General features: G+C 35.8%; 1 protein-coding gene and 1 long non-coding RNA gene across 4 annotated transcripts in view; one reads left to right on the top strand and one right to left on the bottom strand.

Moving 5' to 3' along the window:
* Positions 1 to 23,766, top strand: part of mib1 (E3 ubiquitin-protein ligase mind bomb 1) — a 427,681-nt gene that overhangs the window by 19,482 nt on the left and 384,433 nt on the right. The window lies entirely within an intron of this gene.
* LOC147910399 (uncharacterized) overlaps positions 1 to 23,766 on the bottom strand; it is a 66,983-nt gene that overhangs the window by 15,002 nt on the left and 28,215 nt on the right. Inside the window, exon 2 of one of the 2 annotated variants that reach the window (XR_015548468.1) lies at positions 337 to 23,293. This is a non-coding gene — a long non-coding RNA (uncharacterized LOC147910399). Of the gene's footprint in view, positions 1 to 336; positions 23,294 to 23,766 lie in introns of those variants that run through there. The other variant, XR_015548467.1, reaches the window with a different exon arrangement.

The raw sequence follows: 23,766 nt of genomic DNA, 5'->3' as shown, positions 1-23,766 counted from the left end.
GCCCGATATAAACGATCTCGAGCTGTATCTAATTTACCTTTAGAGTAGCTTCGTAGCAGGTATTCAACTATGCGTTTGGAGAACATGATTTATGAATGTCGATATTGTACTGTGAGAGAAATTCGATTATCAAATATTTCTCTCGGTTATTGCGATAGTGCGCGGCTTAACTTAATGATGTGTATATATATGTACGTTTGATATTAAAAATTATCATTTCGCATAGTGGTACGTGATGGTTCTCTCTCCATAATGCAATTGTCGACTATCGACCGAAGCTCGAGTTGCTTCGATTTCCGTAATTAATTTGTACGTTTGAGCTCGGTGTATACGTACGTTTATTTCACTTTTTCCTCTCTCGAGCACAGCGTTATGGGCGTGTGCATAAACATTATACTGGATGAAGATTGCACCTTTAGTCCCATGTTCGAGTTCGTTATCCGAGTTCGCACGAACGCATTCCTAACGAGTTTGCACTTGTTCAACAGCAGCCAAGAGTGATGCACAATGTCTCTCGTCACCGATGGAGACTGCTAATTACGTCGAGTGTTAACTTAGTCCGGTAATACACGCGTGTAAGCTCGAAATAATGCTCCAACTTTCCAACGTTGCCCCGCTCGCATTCTATGATCCATCCGCTCTGCTTTCGCTGTGGAAATCGCGGATTGGAGAGTCGAAGTGAACTGTACGCGCTCCCAATTTGCAGTTACCGAGATTTAGGATTCCGCGAGAGTGATGGGGCAATGTCTGACAGCGTTGGCGCATGCGAGGATCGATGAACTTACTTCAGGCTAATTGAACCGCTGATTTTTTTGACAAGAGCACACATTAAGCCGCGAAATTAATTTCGTGGAAAATGCAAAGTAAAAGGAAGCGTTATTATTTTACAGTTACGAAGGGTCAATATGTGATTTTATCTAATAGTGGTATTTGTATGGAAATGATTAATATTTAAAAATATAATTGTTTTGCATCACGGATTCGTATTCTTTTTTATAATTAACATCTGAATCGTATTGTCGTTGAATTGATCGATTCCATGAACGTAATGTTCACAGTATACCGAATTCAGCATGAAATTACAATACACTATGTGCGACGTACATTTACGTTTCGCGAGAGGATTACTCTGAATTGTTATAGATAATTCTATTTGCTAGTGACATTGTCCAAGCGGTACTAATGAGATGGGCGAATCGAAATATGTTTTAGTAACAAACTGTGTGCTCGGTAACCATGTTACGAAATTATCGTGAGGTCAAATGAAGCGGTGTTGTATTGTACACTGTTGCACACCATGTCCGTACCCAGCGTCGTTTGCGTTTCATTTGCACCTAGACTGACGCTGATTTAGAGACATGCGTCGTACCATTGCGATGTACTTCCCTTTATCTTAATACCGTGCGCGTAATCCCCGTTGCACGCTCACCGATCTTCGGGTTCTCGTCCATTGTTGTGATCGAACAAATAGCTTCCTGATGCCACGATCTATTCAACTTAGCCCAATTCGCTCGAATGGACCCTGGCTTCCTTCTGGCGCGTCACAGTGCGATACGGATGGGAATTGCTTACCGTATTCGCGGGAACAACGCCAACGGTCGCATACAAGCACACGTTAAAATCGGGATGTAATTGTCGTCGAATTCAACCGCATACATTCGCATCGTCATTCGTTCGTTCGTTAGAATCTCCAGTCTCTCCCGTGTCGTGCGCAATTTCCTGGTCTCGGACGTGGCCAAACTGCCCTTTCTCGTTGTAACAGAATTATCGGACAAGTTGAATTTTCGCCTTTAAATTGAATCAGACGCACGTAGTAATCAAGCGAATTAGAGGTGAGCTACAATTCTTCACAGCATGTTTCGTTGTTGTAAGCAGATTTTACCATGTATTGGAGTTAGTTGATTTTACTCAAATAATAATTACGAGAAAATACTCGTATTTTATTCTCTAAATCTGAATCAGTGAATAGTCATTAATTACCCAGTGGTATACTTGGCATTGATAATCAGTTTATCTAAAAAAGGAAGAATGTTTAAGTATTATATAATTAAAATACTAATATTTGCATGTTAATTTCAATCTTCCAATATCACATTCATTGAACTTAAGCATAAAACAAGATTAGTTAGATCATATAATAAAGATTAGCTAGGTTAGAAATCTCACATTTAATTTACTGATTACCAGTGATATACTTGGCACTGATATCAGTGATTATCCACTGATTCAGATTTAAAGAGTAATTTACAATATTAAATACAATGTAAATTGTAACATTGGCTTTGTTCTTGATTTCATTGCAATATTAATTTAAATACTAAAACTTCGATTTTTTCCGACTTTATTCTAAAGTCTTTTATTTATACCAAATGTAGCATCATCTGGTTAGTTATACTTTGATACTTTGATGTTTATAAAAGTAAAAATCTTTAAAGAATAAAATTTTATGATGATTCTGTGATAATTTTGAGATCGAATTTAGAGGCGAAAGATTGTTCACCAAGGGAATAATTTTGCAATAGGGTAAAAGATACGTACGTGTAAAATAAAGAGAAGATCTGAAAAATATAAGACAGAAAGAATCTAAGAAAAGAGAGAGAAAGACTGGTCTCCGAGGCTCCAGTCACGTGGAGGTTTAATCCTGTGCAATAAACTGGCCCGTCGTCCTGTGGACTGCTGGTATACCTGCGTCACTATCCGTTACGTCCGTCGTTCCATCAAGCAGAGCCACCGTTATCTTCTTCCACCTCCCGTCTCTACGTCTCTTTGCACTTTGCACCCTGTTGCGACGAATCAGTAGATCCGTCGGTACCACGGGTATATCTTTCAGGTTACTCGGATTACCTTCACATTCTGATCATTTTTTTTTTACCAAAACAGTCTACAGAGGTTTCGCAGTAATGCTTATTCGATATTTTTAGAAACTTCCAATTTTATTCCTTATAAAAGATAATTGAGCGATGTAATCTGCATGAAATTATTAGGTGTTGGAATTAATTCGTAGCGTTTTTTAATGAAAGAATGTTATTTATTTCACATGAGCATTAAAAAATACATTAATGAAAGTACTTCCCATCACTTGTAAAACGCTACGAATTAATTCCAACACCTAATATGTTAAAATGTTTTTCTATTGAATGTAATTTTGCGCGCGCGCGAAAAGATGCTATAAGAATTTTCTAAATGTGAATCTTTTACTCTTTTTATAGAACAGAATAACAATGAGGATTCAAATAACGTTTATGTCGATATTTTATGTTTAAAATTTTATAGAAAACTGATTTCTAATTTTCTTTTAGTGTAGAATATATGCAAAAGTTTTTTTTCTTAAAAATTGATGCAAAGAAAAGGAAATACCAACAATATTGGCGTCGAGCGTAACGATTCGTATTTTTGAGACATTTCTAACAATTTAAAAAAGAAATGAAGGATAAATATTTATTTGTTCCATTCAAATTGTAACTTAAAAAAATTTAAAAAAAATGTTTGTAAAAAGTTAGTCTTTTTGAATTTTTTAAGACAGCATTATGCAATTTTTTTTACAATATTGTAGGAGTTTTTAAAATAAATTTAACACATTCTATTGAAATGTTTTATTAATATTTTATTGATTTTACTTTTATTTTAAGTAACAATACCTATTTAATAAGCTTTGACTAAAAATGTAAACATAAAGCTGTGAATGCTTAAACAACATTGAAAGCTGTTTAAGAACTTTTTTGCATTGTAAATGTGTAATATTGATCATTATGAGTGATTATTCTCCGAGTCAATATTCTCTGAGTCTTTTTTTCTAAGTAGATATCAATTGTTATTTTAGTAGCAACAATGAATCGTTATTTAATTCAGAAAAAGTTGATACGCAATTGATATTTAAAATTTAGATCCAAATAGTATAATTGCTACAAAATATAATTTTACGCATAGCAATTTGTTAAAAGGAGCAAAACTTTGTGCTATAGGACTAAGCAATTTGAATATTTGTTTGTACAAGTTAAAGTTCTTTTATTAGTGAATATTTATGATGGATATTATAGTACGTGTTTACAATGCGAAAATGATTTCTGGGCAATTTCTAATATTTATACTGTTGTGAACTTTTATGTTGCTATTTAAAATAATGCTTAGTATTAAAATGAAAATAAGTACCTACTTCCATTTAAAATAATGCGTGATATTAAATATTAAAGTGACATTTTTGATAGAGCGTTGAATTCATCTTAAAGATCTTTATAATACAATATTATGAAAAAAATTGCACGTTGCTGTTTAAAAAATTCAAAGTGATCAAATTTTTTATTGAAATTTTTTTTAATTGTTTTATTACAAGCTACAGCCATAAACTGTAATAAGTATAGACTGTACATTCCCTTATCTTAATTTCTGTTTTCCGTCAGAAGAAATTGAACATATCAGCAGCTTTCTTCAACTCTGTCAACATCTCTCTTCAACTTGATACTTTAAAGGTAGAGAGCGATATGTTTCAAATTACCTCACTTTTTCTGAACTGATAACTTTATAGGAATGCACAGTCTATATTTATTACGTTATATATAGTTGTAGCTTGCATAAAACAGATGAATATTCACCTTTTAATTCTTAACTACATATTTCGTTTTAGAGTTCTAATTTTGCGTGTCTGAGTTCAAGTCATCCACGAGTTTTTGACTTGCTCTGTAATTATTACGTATCTCAATAGAAATTTTTTTTTTTTGATAAATGCATAAAATTGAAATATCAAAACATAAAAAGGTTAATAATTATTAAAAAGGTTAATAATTATTAAAAATGTTATTTTGTTTTGAAATGAAAAAGTTCTGCCAAAAAATATTAAAAAGCAAATTTAATAAATAATACAATTTATTAGGCTTCAACGAATAGAATTTAAACAGTCAATATATTAAAGGGGGCAAAGAAGCCACGGATTTTTATGGATGCTCGGAAAAATTATATCGAAAATATGTCGGATATTTTCTTCTTTAAAAAAAATACAATAAACATATTTTATACTAAATATATAATGATTTCGACATTATTTACTCGCAATTTTATAACTTCGAGAAAATAGAGCAATCGTTTCGCCATGCCTCTTTCGCAAAAATGCTTTGACAATGAATATATATTTTAGTTATAAGAAGACAACACATATACTTGTATATAGCACTAATAAACAGATACTACTAAAAACGAATTTTCACTTTCGGCAAAAATCTCTCGAATTTACATTTAACGAGTCCAAATCACTCATGCCAAACTTTTATTGCATTACAATTAACATTAAGACACAACGAAGCAATTGTATGATGATCGACACTGAAAGATTCCAAGTTTTTTACCCTCTCACTTCAAGTTTGCAATATTAATCGTACAAAAATAGCGGCCGACTAAAATTTTCACCCAAGTCCAAATGACCCACTCATGTAATTGAGGGTTATACTTTTTTTAAACTACCGAAAATGTCAAAAATTGTGCGGATCGTTATGCTAAACATCCTATGTAACAACATACAAATTAATACTTGATGAGATTAATTTACTCTTGTAGATATAGGTTCCTAATTGAAATAAGATTAGCGGTATAGTAGCATCCAATATAATTCTGCTAATTGCACATTGAAAGCAGTTGTCACCATAGTGTAGCATTACGAATCGTTAGAATTTAGCTCTGTAATGCTATAGCTTCAAATTTCTGTAATAGCGTAGCCCATTCTCTCTTGGATACAAGACATGGCTTACCATTGCTTTGCTGCATATAGGATTATCGGATTACATTAATAATGTGTAGCGACATGAGCGAATTGCGGTTATGCAGAATTGATATAGATGCTTCACTTATCTTCTAATTTTCGTTTTCATAACAGCATATGTTTTATTTTATGAGACAGTATAAAAGTGCTCTTCATAAATTCATAATGGAGGAACTAGATTATCTTCTCTTTCCGTTATCAAAACTATTAATACATTAGTTATAACTGTGATTAAATTTTATTGGCATTTAATATAGTAAAACATGCTCTTCAATTTTTGATTCGTGTTATGTATTGATTCGCAGTATAAACGAGACTATTAAAATTACAGAAAATCATATACATTGCATTACGCGATTTAATTATTATGATCAGAAATTAAATTTTCGTACCTTAATTTCGGGTAGTCCGTCGATTATTTACGCGATCGTTGCAACGATGCAACGCTGCCATATATGTTGTCATCGAGATTATTGCACCTTAATAAATTGCAAACGTATCTTAGAAAAAAAGAGAAAGAATAGCTTCTTTTTATTCTTTTTTCACTCGTTTCCTCGCTGTTACGCCAGCTCGTCTGCGACAATGGTTGGCGAGTGCGGGGAGTCGTATTTAATTTTCAAGAAATGGCCCGATCGTTTGTCACGTCACCTGACATTTCCTAAGTCGCTAGAAATGTATCCGGCGAAAATAATGAAACCTCTATTTTATCTCTTTTTATTTCATTTTGTCTCGTCGCATTTGCCCGTCTCATTTGATCTACCATCGAGGTCCGAGATAGTTCGAGAAACATGATAATCCCATCTCCAATTAGGATGATATAGATATGCATTAAAAGAATTAATCTTGATCTGCTCTTTATAAAGTTAATATAATGTTAACAATTTTTTTTTATTTATTTTGAAATAAGGATCACGTATTTAATACAGAGTGAATTATTTTTTGACAAAAAAATCGAGATATCAATAATTTAAATTATAAATTATCAAAGATTATGAAGATACTTTTGTGTGAATTAAGTTTATTTCTTTATTTAAAAATGAATCTTATTATTTTTTCAATTAACAAATAAAAGAAAGTTAATATTATTTAACATAGACTTCTTTAAGACCATGTGATTACACAACAAGTAAGGAATAAGCCTTTAACGATCAAGCTGGATCTTAGATGGTTGGGTAATTTGGTATGGATTTATATTACGTATATATGTATACTTATATAGGCTTATATTATTTATATATGTATACTTATATTATATGTATAATTATCGTTCAAACTGCGCATTGAAATGATTTTTCGATCTTGAAACACAAACTCGACTAAATTGCTGTAATAATATCACAAATTAAATTGATCAGCAATTTAATAGTCAATTTAATTTATAAAAAAATTTTCTATGCTCTAATGAATTAAATTAATAAGGAAAAAAAGCCTTGAAAGCTGAAGTTGAATTATTGCAATTACGTTTTATAATATATAATAATTGAAGACGTTTCGATCCTTGGTTTGGATCCTCTTCAGTAAATACAATTTAATTTGTGATATTACTACAGTAGTTCAGTCGAGTTTGCGTTTCAAGACTAAAAAATTATTTTGGCACGAAGTTTGAATGACTACATATGTAGTATATATCAATTATTTATATTGAATTATCTTAAAATCCAGCTTGACTGTTAAAAGCTTTATTTGTTTTTCTTTGTTAATATTATTTTTTGTTATTTATGGCGTTTTTTTTTAATTTAGTGCGAGAAATAATATAATACTATAATAAACTTTACAAGTATTACGACAAATAATATTACGATTAGCTTGTACTTTTTCAGATTTTATTTTGCAATTTCCTATCGTACTGCAATACATAAATTTTTGTAGTTTTTAGAATTGGGATGCAATGTTCAAATAATAAAACTCAAAATAAATTCAAAAATTCTTGATAATTCTCTGTGCGCTCTTTATGCTTTTGGCACGTGCCGCATCATGCTGAGCAAATGTTAAATTTTACCGCATTTGTCGTCATTAAGCCGTTACATTTCAACACTGGAGTTCTGCGACTGGTAATGTTTCTACTCGACATATATGAGGAAAATGGGTATAAAATACCAGCTACGTACTCTACCGGAAATTTAATCTTTCTACTGCCTGTGTTAACGATAGTTCAAATATTAAAACCGATTCATCTGAACATTTCACCAAGAAGATTGTAGAGTTTTTATTACCGTACACAAAAGAATAACATGCTAATTTCCTTTTAATAATAAATGTTGATATATTAATATACAATTGTCATCAATAAAGATAAAAAAGATCTTTGATAGACGTCGTGTCGTAAAACATTACAAATAGCCGATTGCAACTTATCGTAGGTTGGTCATACATGATTGCAAGTACACAAGCGATCGTTTCGTTGGCATTCGATAGTTTTGTTTTGTCATTTCCAAAAAGTTACCGACATTGTCGCTTTATCGCTGGTTTATAGGCGCTTTTACGTCCGATATGCCGGAGATTGGTTCTTCGTCCTTATCGAGAGATAGAGGGAATCGACCGTCATAGAGATGCAACGAACAGACTGCAGTTCTGCCGGAATCACTCGGCGATCCGATTTGGCAGTTTTGTGGGAAATGGGAATTCCAATAACCGTGTCATCTTAGAATGCTGATATACTGAGGGAAGTTATTCGGTTTTAATACATCGTAATTTTTGGATTTATCATTTTTTTTATCGAAGAATTTGTCATCATTTTTCCTGATTTCCTTTCTCCGCTTCTATAGCGAATTGTAATCGGGAGAAAAGCATTCTCACTTTTCTGCGCGAAAGCAGATGCTTTCTCGAATATGCAAAGCGGCACGAAAGACAGTTATTGCTTTGTAGAGAAGAGTAAGAACTTTGTTTTCAGTTGGTACATACATATATGTGGCGGATATAAGCAGTAACATACCAGAATGGAAGGGAAAAGAGAGAGGTTGCGAACGTAAACGCGTTCTAAGCTAGACATCTTGGTATGAACGCGTTGCATACATTTTGCGTTATAATATTTATAGTAATTTTTATTCTCGAGTTTGTACCGTTTCGTAATATGGGCAATATGCACTCTCCGAAATTATACAAAATGCAAAAACATCTTGCCTTGCTGTATCCTTGGTTCGATATAATTTCTGTTTGCTTTTTGCCTTAACCTCACATTCTCTTTTTGCCTTGACTTTTTGTGCTCGAACTTTCCCGACGTGATAATGCACCTGCTGACGGATAAGTGTTCCATGCAATAGAGCTGTTTAAATTTTTATATTTCCAAAAACCATGTCACTCCCGCTTTCATACTTTTTACTCAAGTTTACGTGGACTACATAAATTTTTTGATACAGTGTTGTATTGTGTGTATAGCTTGTATCCATTTTTAGAACTTCTGTGCTTTTCCTCCAAAGATTGAACGTGTCCATTTACAGCTTCCAGAAAGATTCAATTTGCTATTTATCCTTAACATAGTAATTTAACGATCGCTTTTCGCTTGATGGGACGAGGCGAGGGTAATCCTGACAGAGCAGGTTCTCAAGTATAAACAGCAATCCTGTCGCATCATTAGGGTGTTAGGTTTGAATAACGGTCGAACGAGGCCGTTTTACGTCCAGTTCTAATTCGGTAACTCAATCTTTGTCAAGTAAATCAATTTGGGCGTCGTTGGAGCCGCATCAGTTTGCCGGCTCATTGCATCACTGGTCCCTTTTACCCTTTTGCTCGTTTACTCTTCCCTTTGGTCTGCTGTTGACCATCACCCGGCCAAAGCTGCTGGATTCTGCCAGCATTAGCGTTAGTCCTCATCTAATCAGAGACTTCGATAATCGCGGTTATACTTTAATTGTTTGAGTTTAACTTTCTCTTATTCTTTTCTGTATTTTTCGATTTTAATTATATTACAATATAATATGATTAAAATATATTTTTATTTATAACTTTGTAACATAAATTTTTAATAATAAATAGTTATCACAGAAATGTACTCATTAATTACTTACTGACTTGATTTATTTAAACATAAAATTTACAACAAAGTGAATTAATTCGTATAAGTACTTTCGCTATTTTATTAATTTATAAAATTATTTATTAATTTACTATTATTATTTGCGAGAAATTTTATTAATTTAACTCTAAAGTGTCTCTTAATATATCAAATTTTATTACAATAATGACGTTACAATAATGACGGCAGTCATTAATTTAGATAGCGGGAACGATTGTCACGGAAATAGCAGGTCCTGATGATGTAACGTTATTTACGCGCCGGTATCCCATCGTTTCTTCGTTCTTTTTACCAACCTGTTAGCTTCGCTTGAGATGAATCCATAAAGCACCTCTAGACAGAGGCTGCTGAGTGAAGCTGACGTGCGCGAAGGGTATTCTGGGTGATTTACGACGTTTAAAATTAACGGCGAGTCTCGCAAGGTAGGAGACGGTAGGAAACGACCATTTTCTGCTGTTGTCGGTACTTTTCTTGCTGCTCGAAATGTCACACAGTTCCCGGCTCTCTAATTGAAAATAAGCGAGCCGAAAAACGTACATTTCTTTGTTTTCTATATAACTCGTTGCTAATTATGATTACACGCTAAAGATAAATTTGGAAATAGAATGCTGCAATTTTGAAGTAGTAACATTTAATCTTATCGTGTTTTAATGTCGAAGAAAAAATTAAATAGAAAACAGATTGTTTGAGCATAAAAACTTGCATTTGTTGTTGAAGGTGAATATCGTACTTAATTTTATTTTAGAACAATAGTAATCCAATTCCTTGATTTATGACGAATTCGATTGGAAGCATTATTGTGCACTGGTGCATATTAAAATCGTTGTACACTGATTTAATTTGAGTATAAAAGTGAAATGCAAATATTTCGAATTATAAAATACATATTTTATCTAATAGTATAATAAAATGTATTGAGTATTTCAGAATTTAATCAATTTCTATGTTTATGTATAAACATATTATATCTTTATGCTAAATGTTATTTTGTATACGACGGCTTTAATGTGCACCAATGTGTGCATTGAGTGCGTCCAATCGAACTCGCTATTAAAAACATTTTGTTATTTGTAACTTCTACATGTGTCAAAATATAAATCAATCCATTTTTGGGTTAGTTTTAAAATAAAAACATCTGTATTAACGTATGCATTAGTAAATAATAAATTTAATTTAATTCGAATTTGATAAATTTTCTTGAATTAGATTGTATAAATCCATCGTTTTAATTAAATTAACCATATATTATGTACGAGCAGTAGCGATCTATAGAAATGATTAAAAATAACTCAAATTAGATATAATTTGACATTATTAATTTAACAGTATACTATATTAAATCAGGAAAAGTACATCTATATTATTTTCAGAATATATTTAGAATTCTTTACACATATCTTGATATTTTTTTTCTGCAAGATTATGATAATGTTGCGATAATTCGGATGTCGATGTTAGTTTGATGATTGGCGATACAAGTTGTATGTATAAAATAATATTATAGACAAGATATCTCTCAACGTGCGACATGCGGTTAAATGCAACTATATCATACGCGTATGAAAGAAGATAAAAGAAATAGGGGATGATCGATGGGCGAGGTGCGATCGTAGTGAACGTACCATGTGGGGTTAACGAAACGAGAATAACCCCCGGGCAATTACACCAGTTAACTCGAGCAAAAGTGTTAGCCCAATAAGCCCGTTGATTGTCTCGAGTTATCCCGGACTACTCCCGCAGGATGTCAGGGACGGGTTTATCAATTTTTATGATCTGGCCGTAGAGACAGTAATATCTGGCAACCTGATACAGTTGCGTAACATGACCGTCAATGACCGGAACCCCGTCTCGCTTTGCGGAACTAATATTCAGGAGCAAGTAATACAAAACAGTATACTTCTGATGAAACGTTTTCTAGACTATAATAGGCGCTCATATATGCCTTGACATTTACACTTTTCGCAATTACATTTTACGTTTGCGTGGTAGACTGTAGAGACGTATGCTATTATTTTTCAGCGTACCAAGAAGTGTTTCAAATGTATTGTAGTGAACGTTACATTGTAACGTTTACCACAATACGTATTATATTATATTCAGATTGTTACACAGTAATATGGAGAATTTGAATACTTCTTGGATTTAAAAAATCTCTTTCTCCCTTATTATATAAAATTACGTGTATGTGTACAATATATATGTGATTTTTTGATGAGGGGAAAAGAGATTTTTTTTAAATTTTTTATAAGGAAACTATACAATAACGATCCTTATCTTTTCTTCCTTTTTGAATTAAGCGACTCCTATATAAACGCATATAATGGTAACGATCAAGCCTCCTCGCTCTCAAAGCGAGACGCATTGTGTACCAGGCCGATCCAAGCAAGCGTTACTCTCGCGCACTATAAATTACGGCGTCCGAGCACGTACAGAGGCGTTTCAGAAATTATTCAACTGTCTCCGCGGGATTGCCGGGCAAAAATACAAAGGCATGATTTATATTCGATCGTGCTTCTTATGCATTGAATGTTCGCTATGCCCGGCACGTGCGGCCGAAGAAATGGAAAGAGCGCGTAGAACGTGTTCGCGTCTTCTCATTTCTTGATCTCATTTCCTATTACGGCGATTTCCAATATTTGACCAAGCTTATGCCTAGCCATGAAGAAACGACTGTCCGTTGATAAACGTTGAATCACTAAGCAAATCCCTATGTCAAGTAAAATATTTAATTTAATGTCAGTTTGTAACACATATTCATGACCTTTATTTTGATAATTCTATTGTAAAGTGAAATATTAGTTATTTTGTTAACTGATCAGTGTTATACTAAAAAGAACTCAAATCAAGAATCGAAATCGACTGTATCTTATTTTATTAATATACTTCTTACACGATCACTTAGTGTTGATTGTCATAGGCTTTTCTTTTAATTTATGATTATTTCTTGGCCTTATTCTTTTATATACTTGTATTCTTTTAAATGATGCAATTAAAAAATAGTTCGTATATCATAATTTAATGTCATGAAACAAAAATTGGAACGTATTTGTCGATGCAAAATATTTGAGAATAGACGAAAGAAAATGAGAGACAATTTGAAAGGTGGAAAATGCAGAATAGGATGAAATAGAAATGGAGGAACATCCATCGTTTTTGCGGAGTGGCGTTATGGAGGTAGAAGTGGCTACGTAACTTATATTCTGATTTGTTGCACTTTATGCATCGTAATGTTCACTGCTCCATAAAATGTTCAGTGCGCGGAAAGACAACCACGGCATGGATTCTCGTCTGTATCGCGAGTTTCCGCGGAGAGGGCCTCATTATTTACTTAAGCTGCACGACTTGCCTTTTACTCGCTCTTCACCGACCATATCTACGAAGAGAAGAGAGTCGATGTTGGAGAATGCAGACAAATTACAAACGTAAAGTATTTATCAGATTTTATGGACACGAATTTATCTTCAGTAAAAACCATAAAAGTGAAACTGGGCTGTTTTGAATTATTTAAAAAACGTCTTTGGTATTTGCTATTTTTTTCTGTAATATTTATGTTATACATGTAGAAGATATATATAAAAAACAAATAAAATTTATAAAAAAGTAAATAAAGTAAAATTAGTAAAAGTAAAAAAATTATGGTACCTTTTTAAAAGCACATTATATCGATAAAATTATTCGTTACAAAGAAGTTCGCTGCTGTATAGTTTATAATAAATCTGCATTCTCTAATAAGAAAAAAAGGGATTAATTAGAAATTTAAGAAATAAAATTGTTAATAACGATATAATTTATTCTACTTATTTGCTATTTACGAGACACGATAAAAATCTGTAAAATTGTTGAAATTCCCATTTGAACTGACCTATTTTTTTTTTTTTTTTTTTGAGAGCCTATCGATACTCGGATATTTCCACTGTTAAAATAGACATCACTACGTGCGCTGACTGTAACCCTTCCGTGTTATGCGAGCAATTCGCACGATCTACATTGTCGTTTCGAATGTCAGCTCGTAAAATCAATTCGGCCTTTATCGACGGATTAGAGTATCTCCCATGATTCGAGAACGATAGTAACGCTCAGGCGGACAAGCGATGCCACCATGTAAAAACAGTACAGATCGTATACCCGTATAACAATTTACGGCCCAACGCCTCTTCTCTAGTTGCACGCTTTATCCAGCTCGATTTTTGATACGGAAATATTATAGGCGTTGTACTCAACGGGGCGTTTATCAGTAAGAGAGGTCGAGCTCCTGTTCACCTTTAAGGCTGACACCCGACGGCTCAACACTCATGCTGAGAGTAACGAACGACCTTTCACTGTGAGAAAAGATAGACACGATATAAATAATCGCGCCGAACATAAGCGATATTCGTATATCTATTATTTTTTCGTAAGTCAGAAAGATCTTAATAAAAGATCTTTCTAAAGATCACATTAATTATCGTAAAATTATGAATATTATGCAGAATATAGGTAAATTTGTATTTTTAATTTTCACAATTTCAATTTTATAATCTGTTTTGCAAAATAAATACGAATAAATAGTAGTATTGGTCAATCTGGAACTCACCACGTAACCTTTGTTGATGTTTTAATAATTCCAATGATCGAACCGGTAGAATAGTTAGGCGAACCGCAGTTTTCGCGATACGCGGTCGAGCTGGCGGTCGCGATTCACTTTCTATTATTTTCTCGATGGCGCAGCGGGAGATTAATGTAGGTTGAGCACCGGTGTGGAGAGCGTGCCTGCACTACTAAACCATAGTCGTAGGTAGCTCTCGGGTTAGTGGCAGTCGGGACCAGCAGCTATAGACTCGTCTAGTTGGTAGCTGTGGCGCGTCTCGCTCGTTATAATCACAGACTTGCTACCAGGGGTTGGTCGAGGGAGAGGGTGGATGGAAATACAGGGGTTGGAGAAGCCAACTGGAGAGATGTATATAAGTCCTACATGCGAGGAATAAACGTTGCATGCTGGTAGCGTCCACGCCCTACGTCCAGAGCCTGTAATACGTCGGTTAGGTCAAGTGGATTCTGTCGTGCGAATCAAACGGTGGCTATGCTCTGACTGTATAACCACAAGGTGTGACGAAGTTGAACTGATTTCAGAATAGTTAAAGGTGTGACTAATTATTTCCACGATTGCACATAGGCGAGAACGTGTTAGATTGATATATTGATTTGTAGAAATGCAGTTGAGCCGTTACAATATTTTTCTATAATATTATTCACTTTGTAAGAAGATAGTTGAAAATTAACATTTTTTTTTTTTAAGTTTATTTTATACACTCGACGCGAGAGATTTCTTGATGTCGAGGCCTTTATCGCGTTGCATATACGCGCATTGAATCTACGTGCCAAAACTGCCGACGTGATAGAAGATCGGTAGAAATCTTCCGTGCTATAAAGCACGGAAGCCTCGAGATATTCGTCGAACCAGCGCTCGTTACAGCCTGACGCCTCGTCGTTGGCTGCGGTGACGACGGTGAGGTGGTGAGTGGATTTAAACGTTCACACTAGATTACGCAAATGGGACGATAATGCGGCGAATCATTTCCGCACGGAACCGTCGAATAACTCGATCCACCTTCCACCCTTCGATAGGTTTTCCACCTCTTCCTATTGAATGCTCTGTCTTTCTCTCTCTCTCTCTCTCTCTCTCTCTCTCTCTTTCTCCCTCCCTCTCTTTGCTTCAGCCTTTCGACAGGAATCCTCTCGATGTCGTACGGCGTTACTTACCGACTTGCATGGAAACGACTTGCCCGGATCGCTTCGGAATTCTATGCAAATGGTAACAGCCTCGACGTTCCTAGACCGTCCGAGGCTATTTGGCCAGCATAACACACGGCCGGGATAACTTTACGGTGTCTAACATCGGAAATGCAGCTGTCTTTATTTCGCGCCGACGCGAAATGTTTTTGGCACGATGTTTTTGGTGCGTTTTTGTAGTGATAAAGAATAATGATGGAATTCGATTCGCGAACCAATATGATAAATTTACATTGTATCGGATGAAACCATGTATGATCTGGTCTAACGATTTTATTTGATATTTCGGACGAAAGTTCGATGTATTCGTTTTAATAATTCTGGATACATATAGAGAAGTACTTCTGAAACACGACATCCAGCGTAACAAGCCTTTTTGGAATCCGCCGAACCGCATGATATGGAGTAGGGTTACGAAGTTTGAGCGCACGTGCTACTATCGTGTTCTGCACAGAAAGCAGTTACGATGGCGTAAGAGGTGGGTGCAACTAAAATTAGGTATGCAGCTAGGTGTACTCGTCGAAACGACTTACTTGCAATTTAACGCGTCAGAATAGGAAATTCCGATTTGTATGAATTGTTTTTACGATTTTCTTTATGATCGCAAATTGGATAGATAAACGAAATGATTAACGCTACAAGAATATAACGACACTGTTATAACATAGAATTTGTTATAGTTATTACTTGCAATTAATATATATTCGCGATGATAGAATTTTTCTTAGTTTTTTATTTTATATTATACTTGCACTCGAATGAGCTTATAGCTTCTTGAGAAATATGGAAAGACGACGAATGTGTCTTCGATCACGTAAAGACGTTACTTTGATCGAAGAAATGGCCGTCGACTTTACGGAGAAAGCCAACAAGGCATTTTTCGCGGGAGAGCACTATTTCATGCAGATGGAAGACTCTCCGGAGGATGATTTATTCGTTGCACGTAGGAAATACCGAGGGAAATGGAACTTATACAAGTCGAACGACGAAACGTACCGTGAATGTTCTTCGGTATATTTTTTACGATAGATTTGCCAAGGGATACAGTTGATTATATTCGGTGGTTTCTATTCTGTCATGCAAATTGATAAATATTTTATATTTAGTTTTCTATTATGAATCATTTTTATTTTGACGTTAAAATAGATTAGAATATGTTAAATTCCGAGTATTTGTGATACTTTTTTGTTCGTTAATAATGTTCGTTAATAATGTAATATATTTTTAGAGAAAACGAAGAACAAATTTTGTCTCGGGGATCAAGTTGAATATTTCTCGCCTTCTATTATATCTTTGTATGATACATTGTCAGTTTCGGCTATGGTTATATAGAGCGATGAGATATACTCACGATGCATATAAGTTGGAGAGACTGCAAGGATGATAAATCCCACACGTGCCTTTAGGTTGGCCATGTTATCGTTGCCGAGTACGAGGCGAGATGAATCCGGGGATGGCGATGGTCTCGTGTGTCTTGTAATTCTGTACATTCGCGATCGCCCTTCTTCGTCACCGTCCTCTCGACTCTTCTCTCTCAATCCATCCCTTTTCAAGGGATCTCTCCGACTGCGAATATACCGGCTGTCCTGATATTCGTCCCGCGATACTCAAACGCCTCGAGTACCGTCGCAGCATATAGCACAGCTCACGTACCGGTTTAATATAGGCATGATGGTATCTCTGGGACTGTTCCATTTCGTGTGTAATATGCGCCGTATACATGCGTTTGACAAGCGACAGAAAGGCGCCAATGTATCTTCGAAAAGTGTGACCAAAGGGCCTCGCCAAGACGCTCGCCATTATTGCCAAGCGTTTCGACGACCCGCCACATACATGTTCTATTCATGCGACAAGTATTTGACAGGTGTCAACGGTCCACTATGTAAGGAAATAAAATCGACACAGTTGAAACATGGAATTTCTTTATATAGAGTATGCCTACAGTTACTATTGAGCTCTGAATTCTTTAACGACATTGAAGACTACCGTGTTTCACAATTGACAATTCATATAACGAGACAACGCTTACGCGCTGACAGATCTGTGGTTTTTGAAGCAATAGTTGAGGCAATGTCATGTACCGGGACTGTAAATCAGACACTGCCGACGTGACCCTCGCTTCGCGGCTCACGAGAACGGAACGCTGCATTGACAGCTATAAACATGTCACCGTAGAACATCTCTGGCGCGGGCTCTGATGTATTGCGTATTATTTTGGTTATTGGCATCCGCGAAGGGACACTCGGCCCAAGTATGATTTCCCAAATGGACTCGCTCGCGAAATGTGACGATTTATGCAATGATGTTCACGAGGAATTAATCAGTTGCATTATTGTATTCGTTTTTAATCTCTCCGCCAGCAGATCACAATATGTAACTTAGACGTAGATGGAATATTGCACGAGTGTCATGTTACATGTATAATAATATTTTATATTAGAAATATAGCAATAACATATTACTACAATATAATAAATGTCTCTTTTTACATATTTTTAAACGCGTATATACAAAATATATACAAAATAGATAGAATAGTGATAAAAATTGATACTTTGGATAGTAAAATGTGCATAAAGAGGCTGTAGCGATATGTATGTGACATTTAATTTTGAACTGATCGTGAGCAATCTGCAGGACTGCGTTCGGGGAGACATTATTAGAATTATTTGTGTCATTTTATTTATATTATATTATTCATTGGATACAAAATAAGAATGGCACAAAAAACGCTAATAGTATCTCCTTGAAAAACACTAATAGCATCTCCTCGAATGCATCTCTGACGAATAGAAGTTGAATAAATTTAATGTTGGATAATTTTACATTTATTTGTAATATGTATTTTATATGTATTAGGCCCGATTGCACCAATACTTTACTTTATACACCATTACTTTGACTTTAAGCGAGACTTAAAACTCTCTCTATCTCATTTTAAAACCGAAAAGAGACAGGAACAAAGAGCTTCGCTTAAAATTAAAGTAACGTTGGTACAACTGGGTCTTAGTCGTATAACATTTATTAAATTGCAATTGTTGTATTTATGTTTAGGTTACATGTGTGTTAGATTACATTTTTAAATAATTATTATGATTATATAAGATAACGAAAAAATATATCTTTGTTCTTCTAAAGTATCCTTAAAATTATGTGATACTTACATATCGTTTCTACAACCATGAAATACATCATTGTTTTTTTCTATGTGCTTCCTAAATTATGGGTATTACAATTATGTTTTGGTTGGACGAGTCATGTGACATGAAGTATTAATGAAAATATAAAAACGGGAATGATAGCTTACTCTTGAATTTGATCAAGAAGCAGATTAATTGTTAATTAGATAAACATCTTTTCAACCTCGAAAATTTGTCGGTGAGCCGTTTGCGTGAATCCGGTAGATTACTTTTGGGCGATAGTTGGATGGGTATCTACATCCCGCGGCGATTATAACACCCACGGAATTAAGCAGTATGAAATATTCATGGGATGCCTTTATGAGCGGGGACTATGCGCAAGCGTATATTATTTTATTACCTAGTGGACATTGCATAATGTTCACGCAGCACGTATACAGGCATGCGGGGTCGATTGTTACGATCCTCTATTGTTTTATATTATAATTTGTCACCGCGCTGTCCAGCCGTCCGAAGCATCGCCCATCCTACCAACCTAACTGGCTCGGCATTTTGCCAAATATAATTCGACTTTTCGGTAGAGATCCGCGTGTTACTCATGGTTGTGCGCTACTATAACATTATATTCATTCAAAATCTAATCTCGCGATAACAAATCAACTAAATCGGAAACGTGGTATTAAACGGTCGAAAGATAGATGAATACAGACCGTTGAATTGCAATAAATTTAGATATGTTTGGAATATTGATCACCGTGCAAATGTAATTGCACTGTACGTTATTCAATATCATTTGTTATTAATGGATCAATTGCGGATGTGAATTATTGTAGCGTGCATACGAGGATTTGTCTCGGAATTATGTTATTCCGAACATGTACTGTACATGTTGTAAGTAACCAATTTTCAACTTCAATGAGTTGTTGTGTTCCTACGATGCTGTGTTTCAGGAACAGAACGCGGTTCTTTTTGCCTCGTGAATAACAAATGTTGCTGTATATGTATTTCCGTCAGTAGCTACCGCGCCGGAAAACTCCGATATCGATTTCTGCGATATTTGGACACATAAATTTGTAATAAGGTGAATAATTTGATCGATTGTCGTGCGATCATTTGATATTTTTTTTGCTTCATGGATCGTAGAGTGTCGATCAGAATATGGTTATGTATTAAAGTTCAACTTAGAGAGCTGTTATGCGGTGATGAACCAGAAATCTCTATATGAAGATGGGAGGGAGAGGGAGGGGGATGAGAAAGGACGACGTGTGCAGGTCGTGTACTTTACGTGTGTGTGTGTGTAAGAAAATAGAATTGTGTGCGAGTGGGTCCAGTTAGGTGCTATTTTACGAGCAGTAACTGCCGCTATAAACATAGCAAACAACCAGGCTGGTCGCGCGCCTGGCTCGGTCTCAATCGGTACACATTCTCTTCGAATCTCTCGATACCTTTTCCCAATTTTATTTTATCCCCGTACACCAGCAAGAATGTCTAATCGCCACGTTCGCCTGCCCGCCCGCTCGCCCGCTCGTCTCTCCACCATCGACCGATCGACCAAAAGATATCGAGACCGAAAGCTGCACCTGGGGTGAGTTCGAAATGAACTCTCGACCCCTTTCGAACTGTCCCATCAGAGAGGATTAGATTTAACGGATCGTTAGACGGAACGAGAGTGTCTATAATCGCCGAGAATTTAGAAATAGAGCGTGGCTGATTTTCGAAACCATTAGTGCTTAACTGGCCGCCATTCAGTACGCTGTGTACTCCTTAAAGTGAATTTATCTTCTCTTTGTGAAGATTTTTCCAGATACCTCGATTACGCGATTAAACAATACTATTGCGTTATACTCGAAAAATTTTATCTCATTTTTGTTGATCAATGTCACCAATGTGGCTTATTCACAAGGTTATAATCTTTGAGAAATATTATGGTGCTAGAATTTATAATATATGATGCATTAGGATTAAAGATATTTTTTTACTGTCTGAAAATGAGGTCAATTCCGATTTAAGCCTTGTTCGTACGTAAAGCAAAGATTTTCAGCATTCTTCAAGATACAATAGTTTATTTCAGTAGTATTCTGGCTGTGTGACCCGCCGCTCTCTTGCCCGTCGAGTTATCTCTACAGTATCTGCCGCATAAATCAGGAGCCGTGGATTACGAAGCTAAGACCGCGGAAGTAACGGGATTAACGTGCATCGCCGGTTAAGGGCGGACACGGGCATGATGCGCTTCGTGGTGTGGCGCAAACTCCATAATTAGAAGGATGAAACGCGACTACGCTACGTGTCTATGAGCTATCGCTTACCCGCTTGTCCGAATTATTTGTATCAGCTTGAAATTTCCCACAAGCTATTATTCACCAGATTATTTATATAATCCAAACATCGCAAAGGAATATGTAGTATGTAATTTGTAAATGAGAAGCGATTTGGCACCAGAAGATGTTCTGCAATATCGAAACGAGTTTGTTTCCTTACATAAGAACTATATCGCGCGACCCGGTTTTCGTTGTTGGTATCATGTCTCCAAAGTTGCGCGATACTCTGTTAGTTCTTGCCATTAGACCGAACTAGCGGTAATTCTCGTAAACATCAGTCCGCGTTTCTTATCCTGATTCTCTTGACTCACTAAAGTAATTTTGGAATTAGCTGCCGAAACGTAGATTGCAAGGAAGCTTGTCCTACTTTGACCGGCGGAGTTTGCAAACATATAAACTTAGTTGTCAAGGTGTTACTTTAGTTCGCTCACTTTCGGCTGATGAGAAGTTTTCGTCGCGAGAACGATGCAATTTTCAGAAAAGAAGTGATGATCGAGGTAGTATTTTCTTAGGGACTAATGTAATTAAAATTTACGACAAACAACAGTTGAGTCTCGACAGCAAGAATAAAAACTTAACGGCGATGTTTTGTCAATTATTTGTATTATGCTGTTGAAACAAGCTAGATACTTATATTTATGTCACGGTTATATATCAACGATGAAAGCATTGTGAGAAGATATACAACATAGCAGGCGTGGTCGACGGTTAACAGTTGGGTCACGTTGTTCTTACAGTCGCAAATACTTTAATCTCGTGCTCATCCTACCAGCCGTTTCGCGAGCTTTCCGTTCCGCACCGAGACTTCCTTTTCCTTCGTTCGTGTCGCGTGGTGAGAATGTCCTCGTCTAGTCGATGTCGGATAGACTCAAGGTAGAATCAAGTCGGTAAGCCTCGCTTCTTAGCCAGTCTGGAAATACCGCGACGCCTTCTCGATGCTCGAAAATCCTTCTCGCGTGAGCATTGGGGTCTCGCGTGTATAGTTCGATCCCCAATGTATGACTAGAATTAGAGATTTACGTGAATTCATCGAAATTTATGTACGTATTCGTGAAAATTGATGCTGAGTTAGAGCTGTAGTGGCACGCTAGGCGATGCGGTAAACTGTAATTTCGACGCTTATATAGCAGAGCTAAAATTTATGTTACGAGTTGAAATTGCATCAGTGTACTTTATTAGTGCGACAAAAGTAATATATTTGCATGGGAGGTGGAAGGTCTAATCGTATAATTATTAGGATCCGTGTCTCTTTTGGTTAAATAGTATATTCTCCATTATTCCGACGAAAAGTAGATTGCAATGGTTTGGACGGTTACCAAGAAGCAGTACGAATGGGAGTTGTAGCGGCAGGGAAATAGATCTCAAATACGCGGCAACTGCACGAGCAACGTGTAAACCGGGATACTGGTTTCAGCGGATTATTTACGATAGTTCGCCGTAACATTTTTCAGAAGTTTAATGTGGCGAAATATTCACGATTCAGCGCTCTCCCAAAAATTCAAATTGAAAGTTCATGTTTGTGTTTTCGAAGTTTTAACATAAAATCTTTTTCATGTTATTACATAACAATACATTAGTGTTATATTGCGGAAATATTATTGATTACAATACATGGAATATAATAATTGAATAAGTTGAACGTAACATACATTTTATTCCAATTATAAATATTTACCTATAATAGTTTATTCTATATGTTGTTTTTATTGCTTACAATTTCAGACATATTGACAATTTTAGATTAATTGAAACAAGAGTAAACTCTGTCTTAGGAAGGCGAAGTAAATAACAGTTGCAATGAAGCTTCTGTGTCCGTCGTGCTTGATCTTTTCTTTTCACTCCGTCTCCCCTGTCGTCCTTTACTCTCCTGCGCCACAAACCGACCACTTCTATTTCTCCGATCCAGGTCCGGCACCGTTTTCCAAGACCCCTCTACTCGTGATGCTCAAGAGAATAATTTAGAGAGCACTTTGGTAGTGACGGCGACGGCGGCGATGGCGACGACAACGACTCTACCCAACCAGCCATCCACTTATCCACACCGACCAAAGATGTCTTTCCACTCGCTCTTCCACTTTCTTCCTCTTGCTGTGCCCGCTTTATGAATTGTCTGGTCCGAAGTTATGGCCCGCCCGGAAAACCGTAAACTGCCGGCAGCGCCGTCGCGAATCAACCGGAGGTGGACTGTTAGTGACATTCGCGGAATCCTTTCGCAGAGAACCTCCGGCAGACTTCCGGTTGCTAGCGTCGGTTGCATCACCAAAGTAGTGTTGCCATCTTTCTTCATTCTCGGTGAGGGTTACCTCGGCTTGAATCGAATGATCGTCAAATGCTTTTCGATTTATAGACAATTCGCAATCTTCTCTTCTCGTTTAAAATAATCGTAGTTCCGATATTTGTTCGTGAGTTTCTTGCAATATATGACAAATATGATTTATACAATATTGTTGCAATATGTGACAAATGCAATTTATATACAGAATTGATCTGGATTATAGACGAAAGAAAAAAATATGATTTTTGCTCGATATTAATTGCATGTACTATATATATATATATATATATATATATATATATATATATATGTATGTAATAGCACACGAAATGCGTAAGCGTCACGTATCGATCGTTGCGCAATTAAGCGTAGCAGAGAGTGAAGCGAGATGACATCTGCACGTTGCAGGCTTTCTCTGATGGATGACAGTTCTTGCTGTTTTGAGCGACGCGCCGATATTCGATGATATTTTGATAGCTAGATCGACGTTGACACAATGACAAGTT

Source organism: Acromyrmex echinatior, chromosome 2, assembly GCF_024713525.1.
Source record: "Acromyrmex echinatior isolate Ae372 chromosome 2, ASM2471352v2, whole genome shotgun sequence".
Taxonomy (NCBI): Eukaryota; Metazoa; Arthropoda; class Insecta; order Hymenoptera; family Formicidae; genus Acromyrmex; species Acromyrmex echinatior.
The sequence above is the reverse complement of the archived record's forward strand: the minus strand, read 5'-3'. Positions and strand labels throughout refer to the sequence as shown.